The sequence below is a fragment of the Zingiber officinale genome, chromosome 5B (assembly GCF_018446385.1).
Source record: "Zingiber officinale cultivar Zhangliang chromosome 5B, Zo_v1.1, whole genome shotgun sequence".
In the NCBI taxonomy this organism is placed as follows: domain Eukaryota; kingdom Viridiplantae; phylum Streptophyta; class Magnoliopsida; order Zingiberales; family Zingiberaceae; genus Zingiber; species Zingiber officinale.
The window spans coordinates 34,213,642-34,224,185 of NC_055995.1; positions in this window are offsets into that span (position 1 = coordinate 34,213,642).

Genomic DNA, 10,544 nt, shown 5'->3' on the forward strand with positions numbered 1-10,544 from the left:
CTTAAGTCTATCCGAATACTCTTATCTATTGCCGCTCATATGGATTATGAGATTTGGCAAATGGATGTTAAGACAGCTTTCCTTAATGGAAGTCTTGAAGAAAACATCCATATGAAGCAACCAGAAGGGTTCATTGAAAAAGGCAAAGAGCATCTAGTGTGTAAGCTCAATCGGTCCATTTATGGACCGAAGCAAGCTTCAAGGTCTTGGAACATCCAGTTTAATGAAGTAATCCAGTCATATGGATTTATTCAGTGTCCGGATGAGTCTTGTGTATACAAGAAGTGTAACGGAAATGTGGTGGTATTTCTTATACTATACGTAGATGATATTTTGTTAATTGGTAACAATGTCAAGGTATTATCGGACGTAAGGGTATGGTTGTCCAAACAATTTGATATGAAGGACTTAGGAGATTGTGCACACATTCTTGGGATCAAATTATAAGGGATCGCAAGAAAAGAATGTTATGTCTGTCCCAAGCTTCATATATAGATACAATCCTTGCTCGTTTTAGCATGCAGGATTCCAAGAAAGGTTTCTTACCTTTTAGGCATGGAGTAGCTCTATCTAAAGAGATGTCTCCAAAGATAACAAAGGAGATAGAGGACATGAAAGGAATTCCTTATGCTTCGGCTGTAGGAAGCCTTATGTATGCAATGCTGTGTACGAGACCTGATATCTGTTTTGCCGTGGGCATGGTTTGCAGATATCAGAGTAATCCTGGACAAGGACATTGGACTGCGGTAAAGAATATATTAAAGTACCTGAGAAGGACTAGAGATTATATGCTAGTTTACTAAGCAGACGATTTGCTCCTTGTGGATTACACGGATTCAGATTTCCAATCGGATAGGGACAACAATAAGTCTACATCAGGCTATGTGTTTACTTTAGGAGGTGGAGCCATTGCAAGGAGGAGTGTTAAGCAGAAATGTGTTTCGAACTCAACCATGGAAGCTGAGTATGTGGCAGCCTCTGAGGTAGCTAAAGAAGTAGTATGGCTCAAGAACTTTCTAATGGACTTAGATGTGATTCCTGATTTGCCTAAAATCATCACACTTTATTGTGATAATAGCGGTGCAGTTGCAAACTCGAAGGAACCACGAGCCCATAAGGCAAGTAAACATATAGAGCGCAAGTACCACCTGATACGAGATATCGTGAAGCGAGGAGAAGTTGTCATCGCCAAGATTGCATCAGCAGATAACCTGGCAGATCCTTTCACTAAGGCCCTTCCAGCAAACGCTTTCGATCGGCATGTGGAGGGGATGAGAATCAGATGTATGGCAGAAGATATGGCAGCTTAGTCATTAGTATAAGTGGGAGATTGTTAGAGTGTATACTGAAAGCCTAAGCTTTTGTAGACATTTATTTTGAATAAAGAATCACATTTGGTCAAATTATCTACATTTATTTGTAGTTGTTCAATTAATTTATATTGTAGATAACATAGTATGTGGTGTCACATACAGAAGATAATGTTATCAGTACTTTATAAATTATAAACAGTAGCTCATGACCAAGATGGAAAGGAACAAACCATTGGAAGGTCGTAGTGTAATTAGGAATTAGTTTATCTTAACTATATAATTACACTAGTACACTAAGAGTGTATTGAGTAGGACCATTAGAGGTCGTTTCTTTTATATTGACTTTATAAAGGAACAAAGACCTCAGTTATTATGGAAGTGTGTGCTCTTAATCCTAATATAATAACAAGCACATATATTTGATATTTATTTCTTTAATTTATCAATGGGTGAGATTTAGTTCGATAAATCAATAAGCCCGATAAGTTGGGAAATGATATCACTTATAATGCGTGTTGTTGATTATAGAAGGAAAATGTGTCCTAATGATCTAGGTTGATAATGTCCTCAAGAGGAGCTCATAAGGATTGTCATGTTAAACCCTGCAGGTGGACTTAGTCCGACATGACGATAAGGTTGAGTGATACTACTCTTGGACTAAGATATTAATTAAATGAGTTGTCAGTAACTCACTTAATTAGTAGACATTCGACATCTTAAACACAGGGAGACTAACACACACATAATAAGAAGGAGCCCAAAAATGTAATTTGGGATTGGTGCGATAGTTCAATAATAGTTCTCTAGTGGAATGAATTATTATTGATAAAATTAAGTTGTGTGCTCGGGGCGAACACGGGATGCTTAATTTTATCGGGAGACCAAAACCAATTCCTCCTCTCGGTCCCTATCGTAGCCTCTTATTTATAGAGTACTATACCCACCTATACCCACCTTCATACCCATGTTATAGGGGCCGGCCAAGCTAGCTTGGGAACCAAGCTAGGGCCGACCAAGCCTTGGTCCATGGGTAGCCGGCCCTAGCTTGAACCCAAATCTAGGTGGCCGGCCATTATAAATTCAAAAGGAATTTTAATTTTAAATTTTTTCTTATGTGAAATACATGATTTAAAAGAGAGTTTAAGAATTAAAATATTTTCTTTTATAAGATTCAACAAAAGATTAAGAGAAGAGTTAAATTTCTTTCCTTTTTTGTAGATTAAAAGGTCGATTTTAATTTTGGTTTAAACTTTACTTATTTATCATCCACATGTTGAAAAGTTAAATTTTAAAATTATAGAAATTTCCTTTTATAGCATCAATCATGAATGGATTATTAAAGAGAAATTTTATTTTAAAATTTCTCCGGGAAGCAAATTAGGAAGCTTTAATTTTTCTTGTGAAAAATTTCCTTGATTGCTTACATGAGGTGGCCGGCCATATAAACTAAGAAAAGGAATTTAATTTTAATTTATTAAATTTTCCTTTTCAATGGCAATAGAGTTAAGGAAGTTTATATTAAATTTTCCTTATTTGCCAAGGCTAAAGGATTATAAAAGAGGGGGTTTTGGATGCCTTCAAGGTGAACAACCTCTATTATTTTTCTTCCCCTTTTCTTTCTTGGTGTGGTCGGCCTCTTCCCTTTCTCTTCTCTCCATCCTTGTGGCCGAAACTCTCTTCTCTCTTGGAGATCAAGTGGTGGCCGGATCCTAGCTTGGAGAAGAAGGAGAGAAAACTTGCATCCCTTGGAGCTTGGTTGGTGGAAAAAGATCTTCATCCTTTGGAAGTCTTGCTTGGGCGAAACTTGAAGGAAGAAGAAGAAGGTGATAGGTGGTCCTCGTCTCGGAAGATCGTTGCCCACACAACATCCGAGATTAGAAGAGGAATACGGTAGAAGATCAAGAGGTCATTATCTACTAAGTAAGGTATAACTAATATTGTTTTCCGCATCATGTTAGTTTTATCTCTATGTAAAATACCAAATACAAGAGTCATGCGATTCTAGTTTTTTGAATTAGTTTTAGAAATTGTGTTCTTTTGTTTTTTTTTCTTTTTCTTGTGATTTAATTGTTCTTAGAGGTTAACCTAGGGTTACTATGGGGAGGTTAAATATTTAATTTCCTTAAAAGGCTTTGTCTAGTCGGTGGTGATTGCTCCCATATCCAAGAAGGCCATGTGCCTCGCCATGCAGTACTGGAAGCCGATTTTGGAAATAGATATTTAATTATCTTCGTGACCTAGGTGATTTGGATCGAACGTGTTAAGTTTCGCAGGAGATCCAAGTCTAAACCTAAAAGAACAAATAAATTAAACTTAGGATCAAACATGTGAAGTTCCGCAGGCGATCCAAGTTTAATTTAAAAGAACACATGGTAGCTAGGAAAAGGTTCAGACCTTTGTACAAAAATTTTTTACAGTGGAACCATTAGGTTTTCCGAGTAGCAACCAACACTTAGTTCTTCATTCACTGCATCAATAACATCATCATCACTTTTATAATAATTATTTTCAAAGTCTAAGTTATCACCACTTTCATTGCCTTCAATTTCATTCACATCATCCTCTATATCATTTTCAATGACTAAGCCTTCATTAATTCATTACAATTGTTTTCTTTTTCCTCTTCATTATCCAAATCTTCAAGTGATGGATTTCTTGATTCTTTGACAACAAATCAGTCTATCACCCCTCTTTGATACTTAATAAATTCTTAATTTTTTTTCCTTTTTCTTCTTATTATGTCCTGATAGATATTTCCTAGTAGAAGACATTCCAATTTTCTATAAGAAAATTAACAAATCAAGCTCTCAAATAACCATTTATTATAGATATTAGACAAACACATATACTAAACTAATTTTTTTTAAAGAAAATCATTGAATCAAAGGGGATAACACTAATGTATGATTGAAAGTGCTAGAGTGGGGGGGGGGGGGGGGTAGGGTTTACAGCGTTTAGGGGATAATACTAATGTATGATTGAAAGTGCTAGAGTTGGGGGGGAGGGGTGAATAACGCTCGTGATTTTTCACGTTTTCTTGTAGAAACTCTATCAGAATAACGTAGAGAATAAACATAGTAATAAACAAAAACAAACGCTAACACTTTGTCTTGTTATTTGGTTCGAAGTATGTGATGACTTTTATTCCAAGGCCTATACTCATTGAGTGTTTACTTTGGGCAATTCACTAATAATTCAGAGAATTTCAAGTATAATAATTTAAATACTATAACTGAAATTATATTGATAACTAAGGAGTAGAAGTTCCGGGCTTTCGGTAGTTGGAGTCACATTGCAGAGTTGTAGCATTGTCTTTGGAGCAGTGCACAAAAAAGAAGTCGTCAATTGAAGTTGTATTTCATTCTCTTCTCGAACATTGCTTTTATTAAGTATTGACGGTGCCTCTAGTTGCATTCAAGGCACCTCCAGGTGTAAAACTTTATCCCGTACGCCCCGGTCGTGATAAACTCGGCTACTTGCGGTTTTTGTCCCTTCGAAGGCGCTTTCAAGGCACTCCAAGGTGCCTCTGCGCCAGTCTCTAAGGCACCTCCAACCACCTAGAAGGTGCCACCAAGCCTCTCCATGCAAGGCTTCGGCCAGGGCAGCGGAGGCATCTCCAATAGCACCGAAGGCGCCTCGAACAATATTCATCCGAGCTATTTTTTGTACATTTCACTTTCTGCAAGGCATGTTAGTCCAAATACCAAAGATACCCTACAAAATAAAGTTAGCATAATAAAATATGATTAATTTAATAGCCTTTGGACTGTCTAGTTCTAACTTTTAGATTTCTCATAAAATTCTAGGTTGAATCGACGTCTACTATTCTCTCAACGGGGAATATGTAAACCTACTCCTCTCAAGAGAGTTTATCTTTTATCAAATCAGTCCTTCAGACCATTTAGACTTTTGCTCAACATCCGAGACCTCAAGACTTTCCTGTGGATGCCCGAATCCTAACCTATTCAATCTTCCGCCTGGTGTTCGCGACCCCCAGGACTTTCACCTAGTGTCCTTGACCCTAGGATTTCACCCAACATCCTCGACCAGCTAAAACTTTGGCTAGTCCCTCGGACCAAGACTTCATTATCTAACTGCAACTAGGACTTTCCTCCTGTCTAGTATCTACTAGGACTTCTTTACCTAGCCAACTAGGACTTTTATCTTGCCTCAGATCACTTAGGACTTTTTCCTGTACACTCAGTTAAACTTGTCATAACAACAATACAACTTAACTTTGAACCTTTACCAATATCAAAGCACAAGTTTGATTAATTAGTATTTTCAGCACCAACAACTAATTGTCTCATATCATGGAATATGTAATGACAATAATGTTATCTTATATGCCTGAGGTTTAACTTCCTGAGAGTTTCTTTACAAGTAAGCATCACCAACAAATTCCAATCCGAATGTTTCCATAACAAGCTTCAGGGTGAAAGCTACTACATTTTCCCAAAACAAGCACTCCAACACAAAGATAAAAAATGAGTAGGCAATGGTAAAAAAACAAACTGATTTTGTTTTTGATTTTCAAATAATCAAATTGAAACTATACATGTCAATGGTGTCCCAGCTTGAAAAGAAAAAAAAACAAATTTCTATTTAAGCTCAATCAACTAAATATAAAGGGAAACACCACACTGAATATAGTATGATTTAGAGTTGGTAATGAACTTACAAACATGCACCAATATTAGCCAAGAAGTTATTTATAAAAGTTTCTTTCTCTAACATTGCACGGTCAGTATATAAAATACTTTTACTTGATGTAACAATTCAAAACTTTTATTTGGAATGAATATTACCATCTATGATATTAAAAGATGTAAGACTAGATATGCACACATATAAGAAAAGATTGCATTGTATTGCAGCATAAAAAAAAATTAAGAATACAAGCAGTTGAAACCTGTGAAGGTTTGTCTTGTTCAGAATCTTTGTCAACATCAACAAGCCTACTAGAGTTCAACTTTGGGCTGGAAAAACTGCCCCATTGTGTGCATTGAGAAGTACATAGTAATAATGATCTCTTTCTGACAACACCTAACCAAATTGAAATTAATAATTGCTTCAAAATTTTAAGTGGAGCAAGGCAGCATATGGAAAGAGACAATTTGATTAAAAGAATAACTAGAATAAGATTGTACAAAACCAATTATGCCAAACCTTGAGTAAATTAATGGCAAGGATTAAAAACCCACTTTAAATCAGTGACAAACCTCCTTCATCCACTTGAAAAATCCACTTATGCCACTTAGATGAACACCCCTAGGAGGGGTATAGTACACTACTCAATAAAATAGAAGCACAGTGCTATTTCACACACATAAAAAACTAAATTCAAGACAGAAAATTGAGTACAAAATCAGGCAAAATCGCTCTCTTTTTATTTTTCCATAAAATGACCAATTTTAAGTCATCTCAAAAATCACCATATCTAAAACTTAAGAAAAAGAGACTGGGTCAAATTGAATCTAAAACCCTCAAATCAGAGCTTTAGTACCTCAATAAACTAAAATTAATTAATCAAAAATTGGCCCTTCATATTTACCCCAAAACATCAATGCAGACCTCAATTGCAAGAGAATCAACGACAAACTTAGATAAATCTCGGACCCGCTCACACGTGGCGAACAACACAACCAACCAAGCCGTTGTCGAAGAGACACGAACAAAAAAAAAAAAAAAAAAAGCAAATGGAGCTGAAGAAATAATAAATGGAAGTTTAGTTATTAATTAAAAAAATTACTTAAAAAAAGTGGGGCCCTATGTAAGAGCCCCACCTTGACCATCCTGTGGTTGGCTCTGCTCTATTTGACTAACGTTGACTGAGCACACAGTATTAAACGTATGATGCAAGTTGATATATTAACGGTCATGCACAAATACCTTGATTTTGCTCACGGTGTAATAAGTGTTCTAATCTCTCGTAGGTATATTGTGTTTGTGGTGTTAGAAATACTCATGATATTGAGTCGTCCATCAGAATCAAATCAAAAACAGAGCTAAGAATTTCATACTAGAGGGACAAAAGATGTGTTTATGTTAAAGGGGGCGGAAGGGTTGCTGCATCGTTGCCCACCATTTGTTCTCCATTTACTTCTCATTTCTATACTCCTTCGAGAGGTGGGGGTAAATCCGAGAAGCATAGATGAGTCACGCTAGGGACAACTCCCTCGGGTCGATTGAAAATTTGTATGGGGCTGCACCAGTCATCTTGAAGATTAATTTGTACGAAGAGTGAGATATCTAAATTATTAATAAAAATAAATACCTTCATTTTTTTCATGAATGTCTAAGAATGCTATCTCCTGGCCATAATTATTTATTAATACTCTTAAATGATTTGTGTATAGTGGCATGAGATCTCATGAAAATAACTAATTTTAATCTCTTTTAGTGGGTTCACAAAATCATCCTATTTAAAACCCTACGTTTGGATTATAAGGTTGAAGTGTTTTTTTTTAGAAACTAGCTAATCTAATTTAAAAATTGGGATCAATTTAGAAATCTTTTTTTTTTTTAGAGTTTAAGAAAATCTATAAGCTTTTAGGTTTTAAGTGTTGTTTTAAATTAGGTATTTTAATAGTTTATTGTATTTTTTTAAAAGAGAAATTTATTGATACAAATCGTACTAACTTTAAATAGTCTAGATCGCCCCAGGACATAGCGTATACAATGCACGCACGATAGCTTTGACGTAATAGTCAGGAGTTAATTTTCAAGAACTGATGACCTATAATTTATCCAACTATACGTTTAATGTATGTGTATCTATATTATCTTTCTTTATATTCATTCATGGGATTGATACTAGAGAGGTCTTTAGACTAACCTATCTATTTTTTTTAATAGTCTAGATCGACTAAATGATAATTGGAAAGATTATTTACAAAATTACATACAGTATTATTCTAACTAATATTGTTTATATAATAATGTCTAGGTATTATTTAATTGGAAGTTGTGTATTTATCCAAAATAATGTTTGAGGGCTAAGATAGTTTACAAGAGAAGATAAACAGTTAATATTCGACTTTAATAATAATTAAAAAAAAGCTTATACGGGCGAGATATGGAGAAGGATCGAGCCAACATTGAGATAATGAAATGATTTGACTTAATGACTATTGATGGAAATTAATCTAGACGAATTATTCGACTTGATGAATTCATAAAGACTAACAATTCTAACACAGATCTTATATCTTATCATCGAAATTTACAACAAAATTAATAAAACGAAACGGTAAGTGAAGTGATGAAAGCGATAAATAAAACTAGAATCAATCATCGCTATCTTCTGGAACACCTTGAAGATTAAAAAAATAAGAAAAGTGCAGTGGCTTGATCTTTCATAGGAGTTACGGCGATAACGGCCGAATTCCTCTTACACATGAGATGAAAAGAGAACTGATGCCTTAACCATATGGGGACCACAGCTCTTTAAACAGTCTTAGGCCCATTTTGTTATCAGCCTATTAATAAATAACAGAAAATGGGTTAATGGATTTCTACCTACATAATCCGCATTAATTAAATCAAACCTACCATTAACCATATATTAGATCATTTTATTATTGAGTTTAATCCTTAATGGCAAAAATTACAATCTAACATGTAAGCCCACCGAATGGAGAAAAAAAAATTTCTCACAATATAGTTGAATCTCAAACTCTAAATATCTAATCTATCATTGAAGGACCTAACCATGACATACTGTGCCTAGGTTGGTCATAATCAAATTCTTTAGTTGAATAATGTCATTGAATCCCCTTAAAATAATCTGATTCATTAATTTTATTGGACTAAAGTAGTAATAATTACCATAATTGTAATAAGCAATACTAGCATTATTATTGACGGGTTGGGATCCTCTGGTCCAGGATCTCTGGACCAGTCCTGGTCCCCTACCCATTCATTGGCTGGATGAACTGGATCCCACCTGTTTAACAGGTGGAGTCCAGTCCATTGAGCCAATGAATGGGCAGGATTTTTTCTGATCTAAAAAATTCTGGATCAGAGGATCTGACCTCATTATTTAGCATTTTGATTCATTTAAAATATTTTCCAAAATTTATATATAATAATATAATACTAATATATTAATATATTTTATAAAATAAATTTTGACAATAACATTTAATTTCACTGAAATTTCCAACTACTAAGTTAAATATAGAAGCAATTGACATTTTAAACATTGTCTAAACGGTTTATTAATTTAAAAATATTATTGATACTTTATATTTCTTATTAAAGACAATCCTTAATATTATCTATTAATATTTTATGTAGGGGGACCGCTAAGGTAGCGGATCTACCTTTTATTAATATTTTATGTAAAGGAAGATAACAGTTTTTCAAAAAACACTCATCTCCACCAAAACCATCTCCGCCAAAACCGTCCTCCGCCCTGCCCGCACCTAGCCTCCTCCGCGTCGACTGCGACCTAGCCGCCTCCACCCTCCTCCGAGTCGCCGTTGTCCAGTGATGCATCGTCCGCCAATGAAAAGGATGGAAAGAAGAGCATCAGAGGCGTCAGTGCTGCTAGAAATCGGAAGACCCCACGGACCATCTGTGCCAGGGGCAACCGAAGCCTCCGTCATCCTCGTCGTTGGCCAAGCCGCCCCTCATCAGGGAGCCTTCTATGAGTTCTTCGGTTGCCAATCTCACCCCTCCCACACCGTCTACAATGTCAATTCATCCCAGCCACGCTGGATCCAACTTCGCCTTCTTCAGCATTTTGTCCCCACCTTCCGCCGCCTCGTCTGACCCGAAAGGGTGGACAGATATGGAGCCTACGCTTCTCTCCCTAAGGGTTGTCCTCTTTGGAGTAGATCAGGCCGCCATGCTCTACCTCTCGTCGGGGGTGGCTGGGAGGGTTTCCTCGTCTACCTCGATGTCCTCTTCATCTGCGTCAGCATTTTTGACTCCTAGTAGAAATATATTTCAGTACAAGTTTGATGTGCTCCAGCGATCCCTTGTAGCATAGTTTGAGGATGGGCTTTTAGGGTTCTCGCATGAAAGATTCAATCCAAGAATGATTTTTGCTTTTGTATAGACTTAACATGGATCCAAAGTTTGTGGATTATGTGTACATATTTTCTGTTTGAATTATATAACACATTTCTGGTTTGATCAGTTGTACTTTCATGGAATTTTAATTGATCATTTGTACTTTCTAGTATTTTAATTGGTGCTATTTATGAGGGTTTAATTTAGCAA